We start from the raw sequence: 11,062 nt of genomic DNA on the forward strand, positions 1-11,062 counted from the left end.
TAATATGTATAAACATAAGATGTGGATATTGACTTGAAAGTGCAAAGTTAGATTGGAAATTGTTGCACTATTTGGAAAAAGAAATCAATTTATGTTATGGTGCATTGTAAATGGATTGTTGATATTATTGGTGTTGTTATTGGCATGGTTGTTGACATTGTGGCTGAGTTGAAATCTCGAGGATGTTGAATTCATAGGAAAGATGCTGCCGAAATTTTAGTAGACAAGTATTGGGTGAGATTGAATTCTTACAACCTTATAATTAATATTTGGTAAATATGACCAATTGTAGATTTTGAAGGAAATGGAAGTATAATTTGGACAAGTGTAAAAGGCCAATAAAGTATGTAAAGCTTTACCTTTTCTTCTCTTGGCATGTCTTAGGTGTAATAGGTTTGAATACGAGCCTCGGGGATGACTATACTCTTCGGAATCTACGCCTAAGTTTATCCCTTTTTCATTCAATAGAATTGAATTAAATATTTATGAATAGTTGCAAAAATTGCCTAAACCTCTAGAACTTGTACAAATAGAACCCGACTATCTTAACACTCTCAAAAGAAATGTCATAAAGCTTAACGCACATAATTTTTGTACACCACCTCATTCGACCGAGGTGGGCCCCCTATTCCCAAACTTTTCTTTATTATTCCATTTGACTTATGTTGAATAGGATTCAAAATATTATACGACTATTATTTTAATTAGTCCATTAAGCTTCATAATATATTTTAAAATATGGAGACGATTGCAGAAAGATTATTTTGACATAGACTAACGTGACATCAGAAAGACATGTGCTATAATTATTGTTCAATTTTGTATATATGATTCGTCATCAGAATTATGCTATTGAGTGTCTATAAGTGTTTTGTATATTAAATTACATTTAGATTCTCACTACTCCGCTCGTGCATAATATTATGATATCGTTCGCCAGAACCCGGGCCAGCTTTGTAATCGTGCGACCTATAATGTATTCGGCAGTATGATGTGTTATGAGTCTCGAGACCTCGCCATAGGGCCGGGTACCATCTATGGAGACATGATGTGATATGGCATATGATATTTTCTGATGATAGGCATGTTGTGATGATATGATATGTTTGGGGTTTGTACGGAGATTTGAAACCTTTCGTAGTATGATGTGTTGTGGTACTAGAGTAAGGGATGTGACCACGTTCCTGAGCCTTATGGATGATTTTTATTTGCATTATGTACATATGTTTTCAGTATAGATTTTTATGTCCTGGTTTGGTATGTCCTCCTTGTACCTTTCCTTTTAGTTACTATCCATATTTTTTATACTTCATGCTTTACATACTCAGTACACATGTCGCACTGACCCTCTTTCTGTGGGGGCTGCATTTCATCCCGTAGGTACAAATGTTCGTGACCCATCAGCATAGGCTACCCACCTTCTCCTACTGTAGAGTGCTCCTTTGACTCGGAGCTGCACTTCGGTATATGGCTTATCTATGTACATACTCTTATATATTCGACCATTTGGGTATGGCGGGGCCCTGTCCCATCCTATACTTCCGTTATATTCTTTAGAGACCTGTAGACATAGGTGTGAGTCATGGGTCATGTATGTTTGTTCCTTTATGACTTATGTCTTAATGCGGTCCCTTTTGTTATAACAGCCAAAACGGCCCATATATTTGTATATATGCACGTATCCGGTGACGTGCCTTCTATTGCCCCGTTTTGGTTTAATATATTATATTCTACACGCGCAACTCGTTAACGTAATGATCACTACTATTCTGATTGGAACAAATATTAAATTTGAATTATTCTACAGTATGACGATTTGGTATGTGAGTTTGTTTGGGTATCCAAATAGGATGCCAGTCGCGGCCCATGGGGCTGGGTCATGACAGATATCCACTCTTGGTAAACCAATATAAGTTCCTTTGAATCTCAAAATCTTTTCCACATTTGCCATATAATAAATGCAGGAATTTCCTTATAAATAGGCTTAAACTTAGTACAACAATCAACCTTCCACCTTTTCTCCAAAATTTGTCTATTCTACACCAATGAAAGCTGCAAACCTGGAGCTTCTTGAAAAACCTTCCATATATGAGCAAAGTCAGAACAATGAATAAACAGATACATAAAAGATTCTTGCACATTACGACTATAACAATAGCACACCACATAATCAGTTAAGTCTATTCTAATAAAAACATCCCCTATTGGAATTCTTTTATACCACATTCTCCACATTAGGAAAGATACATTAAAAGGTATTCCTTTTTCCCAAATATTAGAGATATTAGCAATTGGTTCTTTCCTTACCCTACACAACTCCTAAGTAGATCCAACATTAAATCTACCAGTTCCACTAGGCATCCACCAAGGTTGATCCCTCCTTTCTAAAATCTTCAACTCTCCGAGCATATTTTGAATGTAATCACAAACTTCCTTATCAAAGAAAATAGATAAGAGATTAGTGTTCCACCCTTCTTCATTAAACAACTGATGTACTAATTCCATAAGATCATGCTCAAGAGAGATGGGTACATAGTAATGAAGAGCCCCTAATTGTGTCCAATTGTCAAACCAACTAATGGCATGATCTTCTCGTCGTTCCCATCAAATATCTTAATCAAAATGATCTCTAGCCTGAAGCATAGCCTTCCAGCCTTGAGATCCTCTCTTCTATTCTACTACTTGTGGTCTGTGTCTCTTATAATACTTATTCCACATGTAATTAGCCCACTGATAATTAGTAGTTCTAAATTTCCACCAAAGTTTACCAAAAGGAGCCTTGAAAATATTAAAGAGAGATCTAAATCTGAATTCTCCCTCACTTTTAGGATCACAAATATCCTCCCATACTATCCAATGAGTGGCCCTGCCCTCCTCCTTGAAATTTCATAAATATTTAGCAAAAAGCCTATGAATATCATAAATAACACATTTGGGAGGGTTAATAGCATATAATAAGTAAATTGAAATGCTTTGTAACACATGATTAATTAATACAACTTTCCCTCTAAATGATAGAGTCTCCCCCTTCGAAAGTTGTAGTTTGTTTTGAATCTTCTTGATCAATTCTGGAAAATAAACATTTGTTTTCATAGCATGACCAATAGGCAACCCAAATATATTAAAGGAAATTTTCCTTTTAAGAAACCTGTTACTTCTTCTACCACATGGACAGAAGTCTATGTTGCTTTGTTGTACATGTAATAAAAACTCTTGTCATTATTAACCAATTGTCCATGTTGTTGCTCATAGATACTCAATATCTCCATAATCAGTTGTAAAGATCTTTCATCAGCTAACCGAAAGATAATAGTATCATCAGCATAAGCCAGGTGATTCAAAGGCTCACTCTACTTAGGTAATCCATAACTCTTCAAGTCATATCTATCAAATAGCTTGTGAAAGAAGCTCAATACTTGATAATGCTAAATTACACCTCTCAAAAGAGATATAGACGATCGTTAGTAGTATATTTTACCCAACTAAGATTTGGGGTTGAACCCACAAGGAATAAGTTGAAACAAGTTATATTAGCTATAAATACTCAATTATAATTACTACTTCACAAATATAAACTTGTATAAAGTAAAAGTGGGGGTTTTGATTTTAGTTTAGAACAAGTAAAATAATGCAAAGACAAGTACACAAGAGTAAGGTTGTAAAAAATAGGAAGACTAGACTAGGATTGTTCCTCATGACTTGTAAGTTAATAGGCTAATCATATTCATGATATCATTCATTGTACTACATGCAAAATCTAGCGAGTTAGGTAATATCTAAATCACCTCCCGGTCCTTCTTAGACATATTTCATTCATCTCCTCCTGGTCTAAGAATGTATACTTTATTAACCCTTTCCCTATATCCCAGAGAATTATCTCCTCATGGTCTCAAGTAACTTAGACGAAGTTTATTCCTTCTTTCAAAGCCATACTCTTGGAATTTCTGTTGTGAAATTCTTTTCCTAATCACTACATCCCTCCTGAGAAAGCAATGAATACGGGCAAGTTCTTAATGCGTGCACTAACTAAGAAAACTTTTGAATGAAGAAATCACAGTACATGCAAAAACAAATCATGAATATCAATCATACTTTCGTGTATTTTAGTTAAGTCATCATGGTTCCCACAACCCTAGTTATGGGTTTATCTACTCATACTTGTAATTAAAAGAACAAAAATTTATGAAGAATTCATGAATTAATACCTACACAGATGAAGAAGTCAATCTTGAATCAATCATGAAAATCACACATAGAGGATGAAAATCGGAATGATATATCAAAAATCAATCTCCAAAAGTAACCAAGTATAGCTTTACAATGTTTACAAAGTACTCAAAAACTAGTCAAAATGCTTAACCCTAAGAATAAAATAAATTCAGGTATTTATAGAAATACAAAACCAATGCCTAAACCAACTAGGAAAACTGAAGTCGGCATCCTTCACGCTCACTCACCATGGCTCATACTGAACTTCCAGGTCCGTAGTGTTTAAATTGGCCCCTCCTGCATAGCTTTTATCTTTTCACGGGAACCCATCACACATTGTGGTGTTAACTATGACCCATACTAGGTTCCGTGGTGATAGCCTTTGATAATTTTCCACTTTCCTTCATCAACCTCTATGAGCAATTACCATGGTCCATATTGGGCTCCACGGGCCGTAATGGGTTCCATGGAGTTACACTTGGCAAAATTAATCCCATTAGTACCTTCACAAAATCGGTAGTGCAACACCCACCATGGTCCATGGTGGGTTCTGTGGGGTTGTACTTAGCACCTTCGGCCAACTTTCTTCTCTCATCATCTCCACAACTACCACCACAGCCTGTGCAAGGCACTACGGTCTGTGATGAGGCTCGTACTCCTCAACACATAGCAAAACAAAGCTCAAACCTATAGAATCATCCAAACTTGTGCACGACTTAGTTTTCTTGCAAAAACAAATAAAAACCACATCATATCCACAGAAAAATTCTTGCAACACATACTAGTTCACTGTTTTAAGTATAAAAAATATCATAAATACATGATATATCAACACCCTCAACTTAGAATTATTGTTTGTCCTCAAGCAATGACACAAAACAAAATAGCATGACACACAAATACAGAAGTCTTTAGTATAGATATATAGCAGCCCATCTCATTAACCATGATTCATTTCCAACTATGCAATACATTGGTAGTCCAACTAACTCACAAGGATCTAAATGGAGGCAACTGACAGTGTACCAAGCAATATAGCAACTCAACAATATAATCATAGTTCCCTCACCACAAAAAAGTCTATCTCACAGTGTATAGAGAATAAAAGGAGATTGGAAGAAAACTCTTGCACTCTCAAAAGAAATTCAAACAATGCAGAAATAAAGACCGTAGGCTTGCCCTTATTTTTAATACTTCAACTCTTGAATAACCTTGTTTGGGTCACAACAGGACTTTTTTGTCTTGTAACGTAGGCTCGAGGTTAGGGTAGGATATATTTAGGATAAAAGGGACTACTTTTCCCCTCCAAATGCTACTTTGGCTTAGCTTACTTGTTTTCAACCCTCCAAACTCTTGTTGTTCCCATATTTCCTCATTCTTCCTTTTCGGGGTGTGGTTTCCTCTTTTGTTTTTCTTTTTCATTCTATTTTTTTCATTTTTGCGTAACATTTTCTTTTCTTTTTATTTGCAGACACAACCCATGATATTCTTTCCCTCTAACTCCACCATTCCTTTCATGCCCTAACTTTTTTGCTTTCCTTGTGGTAGCCACCCTAAACTTAGGCTTTTGACCTTAGTTGAAGTACGTAATCAGCTAAGAGGGACCACGACCAAGATAAAGGTTCATAAAATTTATTCTCCGAATAATAGACACCCTCAACTTAAGCTTTAGGCTTGAGTTGGGGTCCTCAATGTCTTTGGAGGGACTAGGGCCAAAATATGGATTCATTTATAGCAAGGATAGTCAATCTTCAGTTATTCAAAGAAAAGGTTCATTAAAGCTCTAATTTTTGGTTCAAAGGAAACAATTTCATTTGGTTGGGTCAATTTAGGCTAAATGACTCATTATCAATAACAGACTATGATCATGTCCTAATAAGGTGATTCAATCATTTCAGTAAGACAAACTAGATAAGTTTTAGCTTACAGGTGCATTATTCGAACTAAGTAGCTAAGCTCACACGCACATGGCACATATATTATACTTTTAAGCACTAATCAACCCAGTCATGTCCTAGATAGCTTGATGGATAAGTCAATATGTAATATTTCCTACGTAGATCCTAATAAGTCAGTTTTCAAAGACCAGATCAATCACATAGTATTTCACCAAAAATTTCAATTGGGAGTCATTTAGTTCAGTTCAACTCCTTTCATTCACGGGCCATTGTATCCACATACAGACTCTGGTATTTACATAACAACAATCGTAAACATGCCAGTTTTACTAGATATACACTTGAGAGAAAAGAAATATGGCAACGAAAATTCCAAGCATCAGGGATGCCCCACCCTCTATTAAAAGAGTGTGCATTATCCTCAATTGCACGTCAACATACTTCATAATAGGTACAAATAGGAGTGATCATACTTATGACACCCTAGGCGTCAGTGGGGGTGGTGTAGGCTCTCCCGAAGGGTCTTCACCTGCAGTAGGAGTGAGTGCTCTAGGAGGCACTTCACTCATAGTATCAACTGGAGCGCTGAAAAATGCAGCACCATTGGATGATTCTCTAGCCTTAGCAGCCTCAAGCTGCTTCTTCTCAACCTCCTGTTTCTCCTGAACTTCTCTCCTAGAAGCACGCCGAGCCCTTTTTTCTTCTTTTCTCTGTGCTCTCCTAGCCCTTTCTGCATCATCTGAGGAGTTATCTTCCTATCACCGCTTCTTGTACTTGCCCTTTTTAGCAAGCTCAAGAGCCAAAATGGAGCCTTAAATATCATCTAGCAGTATAGGTGCAGGTGGTGACGGCAACAACAGTAGCAAAGTATCTGTAGTGTTCACCGGAACAATAGAGGATGACTTTACTTCCAATATACCCAGGGCTTATTTTAAGGAAGCCAACTCTTTCTTGGAGGGCTCAGTCTCTACATCACCTAGACGACCACTCTATATAGTGATATGCGCCTCAAGTCCATCAATACGGCTCAATATCAGCATCACCTCCTTCCTGAGCTTAGTACAAATCTGAGTTGCCTCCTCTTCTATCTATGTTTGGACCACCGTAGGTAGTCACTCAATCACCTGATCAACTAACGCCCATGTATGCTTATGGTCCTACACCATATGGTTAAGGAGTGCATAAGGGACAGGTATCATCATACCTAAAACTCTGAGTGTAGATGGGGTAGGCCTGGTATCTCCCTCGGGCTGCTTGGTGGCCTCCTCCATGGGAAGGCATGAAAACACACCCTCCAAAATAAGAGTAGGAGGAGGTGGGACTATAGGCATAGTGACTGGCCCAATAGATTGGCCCAACTTAGATTTATACAGTAGGTTGTCCAAATCCTTTCTAAGCATCATATTTGTGGACTTAGATGCTGGGATGCGTTTGTCAAAGGGAAGATTTACCACTATCCCTGTGGCCTCATATAACATAGTGATCAAATAAGGGAATGAGAGTCTATCCCGTTCATTAAATGCTCTATCTCGAATTTTGCCCGCAATTAGCGTCTTGCTATGTAGTACAAACCAATCCATAATGTAAGATACTATAGATGCCTACATGGAATGAAAGGTGTTGTTGTTGGCAGTTGGCCGGAGATGGGCATGGACAATGGCCCACCAAATTTTAGCTTGAAATGTGAGAGATGCCTTAGTAATCTGGTGCCTCACATTTTCTACCCATGGCGCATTTACACCCTCACTGGCCATATACTTTCCGATCCACTCCATAATCATTTGGCGTACTGTAGGATCACCCATCTTCTCTTCATCAATAACCTCATGGTGCCACTGCTCACAAAGGCCTGTCTGAACATAACTCTATAATTTCAGGCCATATAGGAACCTGCTGATTGTAGTGTCTGAGATATCCACTATCATGCCTTGAATTGTGACTTTATGCAATGGTGGTTTCTTTAACGCTAATGACCTCTTTTTCTTTTCAGAGATACCCTCATCTATATCATTGAACATTGAGGCAGCATAGGCCCAATAGAAATCCTGGACTAGATTTTCACCATAATACCCCGGGTCTTTAGTCATCCACCCAAATTGATGCTTATAGAAAATGTCTTTGAACTAGGGTATAGAAGAGAGGTTATCAGGGATCACTCGAACTTCTAGCACAATGGATCATTTACACAAGCCCTTAGACCCTTTAGTTAGGCCATTCAAAAAGATATCATGTTGGCCTAGAACCAACCACCTATTTCACAGAAAGTGATGAAATTTTGGCATGCGACTGGGTCACTTTCTTTTGCATGAAAAAAATTCTCTAAAGTACACTCCATAATCTATAGAAGTATAGAACTCTCCTCAACAGCATCACTACTTGCCTCTCCAAATTGTGCATTGTCCCTGCTTGCCTTATTAGCTGAGTCAGTTGCCTCCTCTTCAGACTAGAAGGGAATGGCCTCAGGTTCAGTAACTGCTTTGGACCTATTCATGCGGGGAGTGTGACAAGAGATGTGGTTATCCACATGGACCTCCGAGCAACTTGATTCATCATTTCTCGACCCTTGCATTGACTCATGTGCTGACTCATACTCTGATTCTTCTGATAGGGAGTTATAGAGTTTGTAGTAGGAAGCATTCTTGGTGAATGGTCATGCCATGGTACCTAGAAATACTCCAAATGATAAGTAATTGAACAAATCGATGTGATGAATTAAAATGTGTACTAAGACTTCTCTGTGATTCATACAAGCATGACAACGACCCTTAAGAAGTGATGTCACTTAATCTATCATTGGGTGATCACAAGTAGAAATGGAAAATATTTTTTCATGTTTCAGAATTTCAAAACAAATCAAGTGTGGAAGTATGGGGGACCATCACGGGCTATGAAGATCATCACGAACCATGAAGGCTTCCGTATAGCCTTCCAGGTTCTATGTCTCAGGAGGTGCTTGGAAAATTTCTAAGTGTAGGAACCAGGAATAGTAGAACTGCTAATGATGAACTTCACAGTCCGTAATGTCTCCCGTGATCCTACACTTGGAAATTTTCAGTAGGGAAGACAAGTGGCCACCACCATGGATCCTGAAGTGCAATAAGGTCCATGGTGAAGGTCATCATCCCCGTCCTCGCAGTTCCTCCATTAACAACCAACTTCACTTTACACAACTAGGATTCATGGCATATGGTGACTACTCGTGAAGATGACCACAAACCATATTCCTATTGCGTGATGCAAGAGTTGAACAAAATAGAAGTGGACTTACCAAGGTTACACGGAGGGAAAGATGGTTCGTGCAGATCGTCATGGGCCGTAATGCCTACCGTATTAATGGACTTGCCAAAAAATGAAGGGCTTACCTGGGATTCACGGAAAGAAAAATAGTCCATGAAGTTCAACACGGACCATAATGCCTCCCATAATCATGAAGGTCCTGGAGACTGTGCTCATCACGCTACTCCACCACGGGGTGTGGTGCCCTATACGGTCCTTATAGGTGCCCGTAGTAGGAAGATTAGGCTAATTTGTTTTATGTTTTTCTCCACCTTTGAGACCCTGCACTCACTGAACATACCATGACACTATAAAACATCAAATAATAGAATTTAACCTATATAATGCTAATACAATCCTTGGGTTGCCTCCAAAGCAGTTTCTCTACCTATGAGACCGTGCACTCACTCAGACTTCATCAAGTTGGAATTCTTCAACCACTTTAACTTCATTCGGAGTTCCCAAGTACCACTTCACTCACTGTCCATTAACTTTGAACCTATGACCATCTTGAACTTTAAGCTCCACTGCTCTATGTGGAAATACTTGTGTGATGGTGAACAGTCCAAGCCACTCTGACCTCAGCTTTCCTGGAAATAACTTCATTCTTGAATTGAATAGAAACACTTTGTTCCCATTCTGAATTGGCACTGCTCAATATGCCTATTATGGTATAGTTTCATCCTCGTTTTGTAAAGAGCAGCAGACTCATACTCATGCAAACAAAACTCATCCATTTCATTGATTTAATCCAGCCTCAGATGCATAGCTTCTCTCTAATTTAAGTTCAACTTTTTCAAGTCCCATAATGACTTGTGTTCCATCTCCACAGGCAAATGACAAGCCTTTCAAAACACTAACTGTTATAGGGATATTCCAATGGGTGTTTTGAAATCTGTCCAATATACCCATAGAGCATCATCAAGTTTTCTCGCCCAATCAGTTATGTTGGCATTTACATGACAGACTTCGCTAGAATCTCCTTGATTTCTCAATTCGACACCTCAACCCGCCACTAGACTGGGGATGATATAGAGTAGCTACCTAGTGTTATCGCATCTTATTATAGAAATGGGAGCTCCCATCACTAATCATAGCTCTAGGAGTCTCAAGGCTGGAACATATGTTTCTTTGCAAAAAACCAACAACACTCTTGCTCTCATTTTCTAGTAAGGAAACAACTTCCACCAATTTGGAGACATAATCAACTTCTACAAGAATGTATTTTATCCCATATAAACTCATGAATGGACCCATAAAATCGATGCCCCATACATCAAATAACTCCACCTCCAGATTGGTGTCTAGGTAGCTCTTAACGCCTAGATATATTTCCATACCTTTGACACTGGTCACATCTCTTCACCAAGTCATGTGAATCTTTATAGATAGTAGGCCAGTAGTACCACATTGCAGTATCTTTTACGTTGTCTGGCTCCCACTCTGGTGTCTACCTACCTACGATGAGTGACAAGCCTCCAAAATGCTCAATATTACTACTTCTGGGATGCACCTCTTAATGATATTGTCAGCACATATCCTGATTAGGTATGACTAATCCTAGAAGAACCTATGAATTTCATGCAAAAACTTCTTTTCCTAGTGGAAAGTAAGATCTTCAAGCATAAGATCACTAACAAGATAATTAGCATAATCAGCAAACAAGGAATGAGATCAAG

The sequence above is a fragment of the Solanum dulcamara genome, chromosome 10, assembly GCF_947179165.1.
Source record: "Solanum dulcamara chromosome 10, daSolDulc1.2, whole genome shotgun sequence".
NCBI classification, from domain to species: Eukaryota; Viridiplantae; Streptophyta; class Magnoliopsida; order Solanales; family Solanaceae; genus Solanum; species Solanum dulcamara.